A 10,300-nucleotide genomic window follows, 5' to 3' on the forward strand; every position below is an offset into this window, starting at 1 on the left:
TTCCCCTGTCCCCTGAAAATAGTATTTTCCTTTTATTGCTGCATCGGACAACGGAGCTGTTTTTATTTCGGACTTTCTACAGATAGCGTCAGTATGTATAGCGTATAGTTTACCAACTCTTACAAGGAATCTTCTAGATAGGATTTGTTTGACTTCGTAGCTACGCATATGGTTCTACTCGTAGGAAAGAACCTTCACGACGAGAAGTCTCGCCTAAAAAGGCTTCATATAAGCTTTTAGGCTCACAACCTCATGGTAGGCCAGCATCAAGAGCACTTTTACGGAATACCCTAATACAATATTGTGCGCTATAGACTCCTTTACGTACGTGAATTCGGGCTTCATTCGTTTAGGCAAGAAGCCAGGGTAAAAAACAAGCTAACTTCGATGTTGTTGTAACAGCTGTAGCAATGGTGCTTCTTCTTTCTATTTTCTCTGCCTAATCATGGCGTTCGATTCTGCCAAGCGCGTCACTGAAAACTATATCATTATCCCCTGGTGGCTGTTGCTACTTCTTAGAATGCGGCCGCCGACCATAGCTGCCATGGTGACGCCCGCCAACGAAAGCTAACGGGACACGACCCCCTATGCGTCTGGCAGCAGTAGGCTCCTGTACTGTGCAGAGATGTTCACTTGATAGGTAGGGGGTTTCTTCAACGTGGAGAAGAACAACTAGCCTTACACTAGACACGACGGCTTGGGAGACTCACTTAGGATTAGCTTAGCATGGGCTACTGACAGATTAAAATTTTGGGCAGCTGCGATGCAGCAACACGTTGACACACCAAGCCGTAGAATATTTATACTGGGGAAGGCGTCAATGTATAATTCGTTCTAGCAGACTGACAATGTAAGCCACCTGCGTGCCCTATTATGGATAGCCGCATGTAGGAGTTTTAAGGTAGATGCTGATGTCATTGTAAGGACACGGACCAAGCGGCTGTGGTCACCTAACATCTTGTCCCGGAAATTACTCGACTCGCAACTTTTTGGCCGTCTAAGCAAATAACATTGTCACCGTTGCAACGTACATTGGTACTTGTAATGAAATACAAACCGCACCACAAAGGTACCACATAGTGTCTCCAGTTTTTGAGATCTTCTTCTATCGTTTAACTTCACATTTTTGTGTATAATATAAACCATCTAAATTATATGAATAATGACTCAGTGTGTACTTAAGTGTCAATACTTTGAGGCTTCCTAAGTATATATTACTATTCGGCCGCACAACGCTGCTGCCGTTGCTGCACCATGCCGCACCACGTTGTTATCTATGCACTTGCTATCGTCACAGCTACCCACTTGCCATGAGTGTCACGCACCAGCTTTGTTGAGCTGCTGACGTGAAAGCGTTAGCTTTGTCGTCAATGTCGTCTGTGCCGGCCAAGCCGGGAGCTGGTGCAGGCGGCCTGCAGTGTCGCATGGGGTAACAAGCGCAAGTGGCTCCTGACAGGTAAGCAATGCTTAACGACTTAAGTACCGAATGTGAAGCATGAAAAAAAAAGTATCGCAAATTCTTTAGCGGAACACAAAAGACATTATTTGCGGCTGCTGCTATCGCCGTTGCCGCCTTCTAGATTTTTTGCCCAACTCAATTTAGGTCAATGGCCTTCAATGTGGTTTTGTTGTTCGCATTATGCTACTACCTTGGCCTTAGAACCTAAAACCTGTCCTAGCTATGCTGAGTCGCTCAGCCTTCGGTCAGCTCGTCTTGACCAAATTGGTAACTACGGCCAATTGCCTATCAGCACTGCCACCATAGGTGCTGCTTTTTTTTTCAGTTGTAGCGTAAGGTCTGGTTACTATATGAATACAATGGTAAAGTATAACGATTTGCCAGAGTTCCGAAGCAAGTTTAGCTGCTGTTGTGGTTTAATTCGCATTGCTCTTTTGTGTCCTGTTTCCCACTCCGTCTAAAATAAGCTGGTTTGCCTCTCTGTAGTATGAACGTCGGCGCTGAAATTGGCAGCACGAACGGCAACCTCTCTGCTTGACTCTACGTTCGTGTGCGCCCACTTTTTTCCGAGCGTAGGGCCCTGGGGGCGCTCTCCTAGGAGGGGATACCCTTTTGGACCGAAGTACCACTCTTATCTATGAGCTTTTTGTTGTAAAACGACCGATGGCTCCATAGCCTTGTCGCCCGTTGTACCTTAGCGCAGTGCAGACTCTTTTGCTTTCATAATGCGTTACGACTCAGCCATATTTCTCCTCAACCTCCCGTAGCTCGAAGGGACATTTGACTCGGCGCCGTAGGCAAGAATACATAGAAGTTTGGTATTCCGGTTGCAGAAGCAACTGCAAGACGTACGACCTGCCCTAAAATGAACTTTTAACCTATCCCCAGAGGCCGCGACCGGCCATCATTTCTGCGTATTGTGGATGCAGAACCTGCCACCTCTAGCAGCCGACAAGTGCTTCTTTCTTCGTGTACACCCTCCTCGCCTGTAAGGCTTCATCTGTGTCTCCCGGAGGCGATGATGAGTTATACTAGTGGGTTCCTGCCTGTGGTCCTTTATGTGGCTGACGTCATTGTGGGTTTTGGCCTCAGTCATACATTCGTCGTTTCTGGCCGAACTTTCGTTCGGCCAAGATTGTTCCATGTAAGGTATAAAATTACAACAGCGATTACGATAATAACTATATAATAGCCCTAAGAGCTGAGGTACTTATACATTTTTAATCTGTAGGTAAGGGAAGCTAAAAACCAGCTATCGTTGCAGTGTTGTAATATAATCTATTGAACTGATAAGGCAAATCGGTACCCCCGTAAAATAGAGCTATGCTGTTACAGGCCGAGCTTCAAGAGACCGTCATGTCTCCATGAAAAATAGGGGGTATTGAATCCAACAATACTTGCTACAGAATATTTTCGAGTTAGAATTTTTTTTTTACATATTCTTCTCTTAATAAGCCGAGCCGTTCCTAGTACCCAGAGCGAAATGGAGCCTTTCGAACGTTGCCCATCTCATCAAATTTTGCAGTAACTAGTACCTTCCATTATCTTCACTTTTCGTTTAGAGTGAAAGCTTTCAGCGACAATCAGAAAAGAATCTATCCTAATCATTGCAACGCACGTGCATGAGGACAGCAGAAAGCGCACGTGCAGTCGCGTGATACTGACGAGAGGAAGACACGAGGCAACCGTCGTATAATTAATTCAGCAAATATGCTGATAAAAGACGATTTTTTGTTCCATCGTAAAATACAGTAATACGCCGGTGCCTAAAAAGCACGTATATAAAAGCGGTGGACTAGACTGAAGGCAAGGCCGTCCAATTCATATACGACTGAAAGCCAGACCTGAAAAGCCCTAGGCTAATAAATTTAGACGTATTCAGGCCGACTATCGGTAAATTCACAATATGAAAATAGCTCATTATTGGAGGCATAATAAGCAGCTACCGGGTGCCACACGTATTCTGCTATTAGCACATCGTATCATTTATTGGAGGACTGGGAAAAAATTGTCTCATTAGATAGAATGCGGCTTATTGTAGCCTAGAAAAATGCCATAATCGGTGGACCCTTAGGTATATGCAGAAATAGTTTGCAGGCGTATGCAAGACGTGTGAATGCCCCGTTACGCAAAGTTTTAGAGGCACCAAAGGGGGCTGGCGAGGGTTCGAAACTGCAATTCCGGCACAAGAGTGGATTTAGGATTGCTACTTGCCTATGGGTTTAAAACGCGCCGAGGATTATGGAAAAGTATTTATCTTATAGGTGACGTTAGAGAGAACATTGCCTTGAATTCTAATCGAACAAGCCTCGAAACAGAAATCCTGGCGAGCTGGGGCAACCCTTTGATGATGGGTCATGGAATCAGAAACCATATAAATTCAAAGCGCAAACGAATCTAACAGTTGCTATGGGGGACTGGGGATACTCGAGATCCTTTCTCGTCCAAAGTGACGCCATTGAGTTTCCAGTTAGAGCAATTTAGGTTGGGATGAATACATTTCTATCAAAGGCTGCGGACGTGCTTAGCATAGCAGCGTAACCAGTTAGCAACAGCCTGAGCGTTTACGATTGAATGAACCCGAGAGGAGAGTCCGTGGCCTCGCAAGTGTGAGGAGGACATGATAGATTTAACATGTGTTCTACGTACACACCTGTTACTGCAAAGACTACTCATTCACATCATTATACATAGTTCGTACCTAACACGCCTTGACAACTGGCCGAAATCAACCTGTCGCTCGTTCGTTTGGTTGATTTCACCGCGTTTACCAATTTGCTTAGTTAGCAAAAGAGATGAAGTGTCTCATGTATCGTTGTATCATCAACCGAGATACGATCGTATTTGCCAGCTGGTAGCCTGAGAGACGAGCCTTATTCCTATAACTTGGGCTAGAGAAGGGATCTGCGACGTTTATGATTCGTCCATTGACTGTCATCAGCGTGTTTCGTGCGTGCAGTGGACATAGACACGCCGGTAATGACTCGAGTGGACGGGATTCGCCGGTTTCATTCTTTGAGTTATCGACCTAAGCGGTAACACGGAATTCCCACTTTGATTCGCACCGTTATGACTAGGATGATGCCACGAGGACAAAGGTTTGTCTCGATTTCTATGCATGGCCCGATAAGAGCTCGCCGACCACTGCTTCAATCCAGCGTGACTTTCTCATGCACCCAGCAACAGCTGGCGAGCTTGGTTTAGTCTACGAGTATCACGAGTCGAATTAGTGGCGGTTTTAGCCAATACCACCAATGAACGCCAACCAGGGCTATGATCACAACCTGACTACTCCGGTAAGAGTTTTTAGCTGGCCTGAGCGTCGTGGTCTGCATACAGCACTTGTTTATCTGCCGACATCGTTACATTAGTTCAAGATATAATAAACACAAATGTAACCCCTAAGCTCCTAGCGGCATATGCAGCCCCCAGCGGGCTCGGAGCTCCTTGGAGTCTGCTTCCCGGCTCGCTTACCGTTTACCGGCGGCCCAGAAGAAGAGTCCATTTCAACATAACCTCACTCAGCACACTACTATTTACGGTTCAGCTTGCTTGTGTTCGGGCAGAGCTCACAGCGGCGGCGGAGGTTATGGCCGAAATTGAAATTGTTTATATACCGTGGCCGACGTCATTCTGCCCCCAAGTCAGCCTTACGAATAGGTTGGGTACCAGGGATAATTAAAGGGCGAGCATGGATTCGTCGATGATGTTCCTTTGCTTATTACTGCTGTTATTGTTCCAATGGAAAATCAACGTGGACTTAAGTAATCGGATGAACACGGCAAAGGCACAACGAGTGTGGATCAGTGGTCCCGGTGCCGCTCATGTTTTGCGCTAAGCATGGACCGCGCTGGTACGTTCTTCGCTTAATATTTTCTGCACTTATCAACGTTTAATAGTACACCATTTCTAATGCCTCCGACTAAAGCCGATAAGTAAAACAATGTTGCCTTCGATCCTATCTAGTCACACATATAGCACCAGGGAGAAATTCGGATTAATTCAGTTGCGCTGCACCAGATGGTTCTGACTGTGCTCACATAATAATATATACACAATACGAGCATTTATCTTGATTCGACGAAGGCAAGAAAGCCAGCGGGACTCAGAACATTACTCAGCGATGTCTACAACCGTTTGCGAAAATTCCGCCAGATGGGCCAGCGGACCGCCTTGCCGTACCATGCTTTTCTAGTGCCAAGCGCGTACAGACGCGTATTGCGTTGCTGACTTATCTAATTCACTACTTATTCGCCCAAGATAATTCGATCCGTTTACAGATAGGAGCAACACTAGCAGCGGCAGCAGTCGCTGATTGCCATGATTGAATGTGGCGCGTATTTCTTTTGTGTAGAATGGTTTACGGCAGATCTGTTATTGGCTAAATGTGTGACATTGTATAAGGGGGTTTATCCGCGAGCTTTGCCCCCACTCTCTTCTATATCGTCGGATCTGTCACGTGCTTGGATCTAACGTTTATTGTGAAATCGCTTCCCTTTGATAGCACTGAGTCTGTTGTAGGCAGGTTTAAATAGTGTGGAGCGTCACGAAAGGACAAATTGATAAGGCCAATAATGCTTCGTTGACCGGCGTACACCTCAATTACAATGGCTACTTTTTGTTTCCTACATTTATGGGAGACCATCAAGCATGAATCGGTTTTCGTGTCATTGAAATTTGCTACATCAAACAATTATCATGCAGAAGGAACGCATAATGGTCATGAGACGCCGAAGACAAAGATGGGATATTCTAAGTTGTTCTTTAGCGGAAAATCTCTATCAAACGAGTTAAGTCAGGCTACCATTGCAAAAAATGACGAAGGCTGCTTTTTCGATCTGCATGAAGAGTTATGAAGTTTCATCCCGGTCCTCGGGCGGGGTCATCTGAGAGGGGAGAAAACTACATTATCTGAAATTTTATTTCATTATTGTAAATTATTTGACATTTTCAAATAGATCAAAGCACACATCTGGGCTATATTTAATACCGCCTATGTACAAATGACGTATCAGTGATATCAAGTGTGTATCTAACACGTATACATGGATTCATGCTAATTTAGCTGACTCTGATCGGAGACGCTGTCCGCTTTTCAAACGTTCTGCTTACTCTTACTGAAAGAAATCATAAAGAGGGCTCAATGCCGACTAAATGCATTGAGCTGACAGCTCAGTTGATAAGCTTTCTTTTTTCCTTCCGATTTAACCCGGACAGTCTTGTCGAGTTGCGCATGCATAAAGAGAAGATAAGATTGAAAAGGCTTCAGAGTAATAGCAAACGGAACTCCGCGACCCATCGCATGAGTGTTACGCACCTTCGTAGAAAACCACTGAAAGTTTCTTTTACTACATGTTTCTAGAATCGTCTAAATTAGAACAGCCTAATAACTACACCTGGCATGCGACATGCCACATTTCAGACCAATTTGTACTAAGTATATATTTATAATATTATTTGCTTCGTAATAACTGCCGGTGATAATGAGAATAGACATGATTTGACAACCTATCCAGCACACTCTGGACCTTTAGGTATCGGTAGCCGGCCGTTTTTACAATGTCCTATGTCCTGTATTTTTAGTCTGAGTGTGGACTGAAAGAGAGGCTTGAAGAGAACGTTTTGAAAATTGCTGATAAAAAAATATGAACAAAAAGCTAAACAAAAATGTGGGGATAGCAAAACCTATCAGAAAACAAAGTATGATAGGTTGTTGTGAGCGACGTGCGCTCTAAGCATGTCCAGGGGCTTCACAGTTTCTAGTGAAGGGCAACGAAGGAAGCTTGCAGATGAAAGGTGGTCAAAGCTCTTAAGCTCAGCTTTATAATGGACTCGAATGGTGGTTAAATCGTAACGAAAATGCATTGGTTAAATGAGGTACACATAAAATCGTTGATAGAGTTCTTTTTTTTTCCGACGAAATCCGAAAAGAAAATTTTTCCGACTAGATCGCGTTCTAATTTACAATCGAGGGTAATAGAAGTTACTATTATCTGTAGGTTTTAAGGTAGAGATCGATTTTAGTTATACCTGGATGTTAAATAGTGGCTAGTTTACGCTTTCTTGTACCATATTCACTATATGTGAATGTTCTTATATTGAAAACCTAATAATAACGCATAACAATGCTTGTTAACTAAGACTGAACTTGTTTTAAATTTTAATATATTTGAAAAGATAAATCTACGCGCTACTATGCGAGATACTTCATTAAAAACCGTCGAATTCTGTTATATGATTTTGACTGCGGCTTTACTGGCAGCGAAAACGGAGGCAAAGCGGATTTAGCCACCTTCGGTCAGTTCCGATGCTCGGGAAAGCCAATGCCGATGCCATATAGCAAGCATTTTTTATTGGTAGTCGAACCTAATTCCCGGGCCGAAACACGCTAGGGGAAATATCACACAATCTTGACTAGGAAACCACCCGTTCCATGTAAGCCCAGATGGGTTTCCTACAAATAATGCGATTTCATTCCAGTTTGAGCTATCGTAGTAACCTAGAGCTGACGAAAAGAAAAAGCAACAATGAGTAACGGAGTAGTATTTGCACGCTGTACAAGCAAATAGGATTCAAATTGTATACTTCAATGCATCGACTAACCTACAATAAAACCAGTGACTTTGATTCCTCTGAGATCAATCCACTAACCTCAATGTTCTCAAAGTACAGAACAAACGAAGTAGAAGTATGCTCAAATTGTTGAATGACATGTTGAGAAAGCCCAGCACGACCCAGACCCTACCAGGCTAACAGTATCATGTACTTTGCTTATTACTACTATTGTATAGTGCTATCCGCGCTACTCAATGCCACAAGCGAATACGCACCTCAGATCAATTGCCTATTCCGTTACAAGACGTAATAGACATATTCTCCGCCTCGGGCCAGAGGCCATTTCGTCCAGCCAACGATTATCGGAAATGGCTACCATTATAGTTTGCCTGTACTCCCACAGGAATATGATTCAATGCATAACTATAACGACCTTCAAAGTGCTTCCGAACATTCTAGATAGCAGGCAATTTTTCGCTTTCGACATCATCACCATCGTCTTTGTACACTTTATATAGTTGTATAGAGGTCAACGCAATGGCATCTGTAGGCCACAGAGTTCTGTATGGAGTTACTCGCTCCACCGTCCCCAAATTCAAATGTCCCAGAATCCAATCGGGTGCTCACAGCAGAGGTTAGACAGTCGTCTAGCCTCCAGTTATAACCGGCTGTGTTGTGTATTTTCGCTATTGTTTAAGTCAATCTTAGAAGACTATATGGCCGACGGAAACAGTGCTTGTCTATGACAAGCCGTTTTATGTGCTTCCTTTGTGTACGCTATACACAAATGCGTATTTTGTGGAGCACAACAAGTAAATCCAATCTGTCATCATCATCGTTGTCGCTGTTTGCTGCTTCTAGTTATTTCTTATACCCGTTAGCTCCCCTATAGCCAAAGTTGTTGGTATTCTGGTCTGCCGAAAGTACGCACTGCTTTAAACTTGTTGCGAACCATTAAGGCAAACAGAGTCTGTCATCCTTACTTAAAGACATGGCATGGGTCTTAGGGTTCAATTTACGTCAACTCAATCATTTACTGCACTGATGATAGCCAGCGATTAAAGCAGGTAAGAAGTGGCTGGATTTTTGGCAAACTTACAGACGGCAGGAACAACAAAAGCGTCGGTGACTAGAGCTGCCACCAAAATCTCGCACGCCCAGACATCCGCTGATCAGAGACGCCAGCAGTGGGAGGAGAATTTGGTTGTCGCTTGCCTGCTCTGGGCAGCGAGCCAGTGGGTCAGGAAGCCATCCAGTTATTTCTAGCAGGCACATTCGAGTTTGGATGCGCGAAAAGTCTACGAAAAGCGAACTTATGTGGGTAAGTATCTGCACGTCAATGCCTGTTGTAGCCATAACCAATCCGGGCTACTTTTGGCCTGTGACCATAGCAGCACGAACAAACACCCAACACGTAGACCGTTTTTTAGTCTTGCGCGCGTAGATCTCAATGACGGCGCATGCTAGTACGAGAAATGGGCGAACACTAGATAGGCCGGTAGCAGTATAATGGATGTGTCCGGTTAGAGAAGGCAAACAACGTCAATAGACCAGGCAAAGCAGATATGGCTGTAAGTGAACACTGCAAACTACAGCAAGAGCTACCAATAAGCTATCAATAAGGCAACCTCAGTCTACAGCGTTAACTTCAGGGTTGTCTCGATCAAAAGCGTCCGCAAGCTCGCTATAACCCCTAACTGCTTCAAATGGTATATTGCCTGTATGTTAGATGGCACGGGCAGATTGACAAAACTTTTCTACTGTCATCGGTCACTTCGTCTAGTCCGCTTTTCGCCTAACTAGCACCTTTACTTACTCCCACAACCAAAGTCTGCGCCTGTATATAACGAAGGTAGGAAATCCCTACCAGTCTACCATTCTAGAACGACGTCTAACTCTAACTGCCGTATACTAGTAGAACAGATCTGTGTAGACTATTTTTGGCTAAAGAGACGGGCGGGTGTTTTCTCATATCATACTTCAGGGGACAGCCATTGATAGAAATTTTCATTTAAGGCTAAACAACGTGATACAGGTAGAGGCAGCAGTGAACAATGGAGCACTACTTCAGCTAGAGACAACCAAGGAAGATGGACTTGAAATTCAGCATCCGTTCATATACTTTTTATGGAAACTCTGTAGCAGTTTCATAGTGGGAGAGCAAGTGATGCTGAACGGAAACAAAATGGCAGAATGTCAGTGAAATAAAAAAATACACCATGAACCTTAACATATGAGGTTATCGTCTGTATAATATGAAAAAAGTAGAAGAAGATATATTATTAT

The 10,300-nt window shown here is 44.0% G+C and overlaps 1 protein-coding gene across 17 annotated transcripts in view; it reads right to left on the reverse strand.

The window, feature by feature from the left end:
* The window catches only part of Pkc53E (Protein C kinase 53E), a 247,332-nt gene that overhangs the window by 93,636 nt on the left and 143,396 nt on the right, over positions 1 to 10,300 (reverse strand). The gene's annotated exons all lie outside the window — the stretch shown is intronic.

The sequence above is a fragment of the Varroa destructor genome, unplaced genomic scaffold (genome assembly GCF_002443255.2).
Source record: "Varroa destructor unplaced genomic scaffold, Vdes_3.0 BEIS01000004.1, whole genome shotgun sequence".
NCBI lineage: Eukaryota > Metazoa > Arthropoda > Arachnida > Mesostigmata > Varroidae > Varroa > Varroa destructor.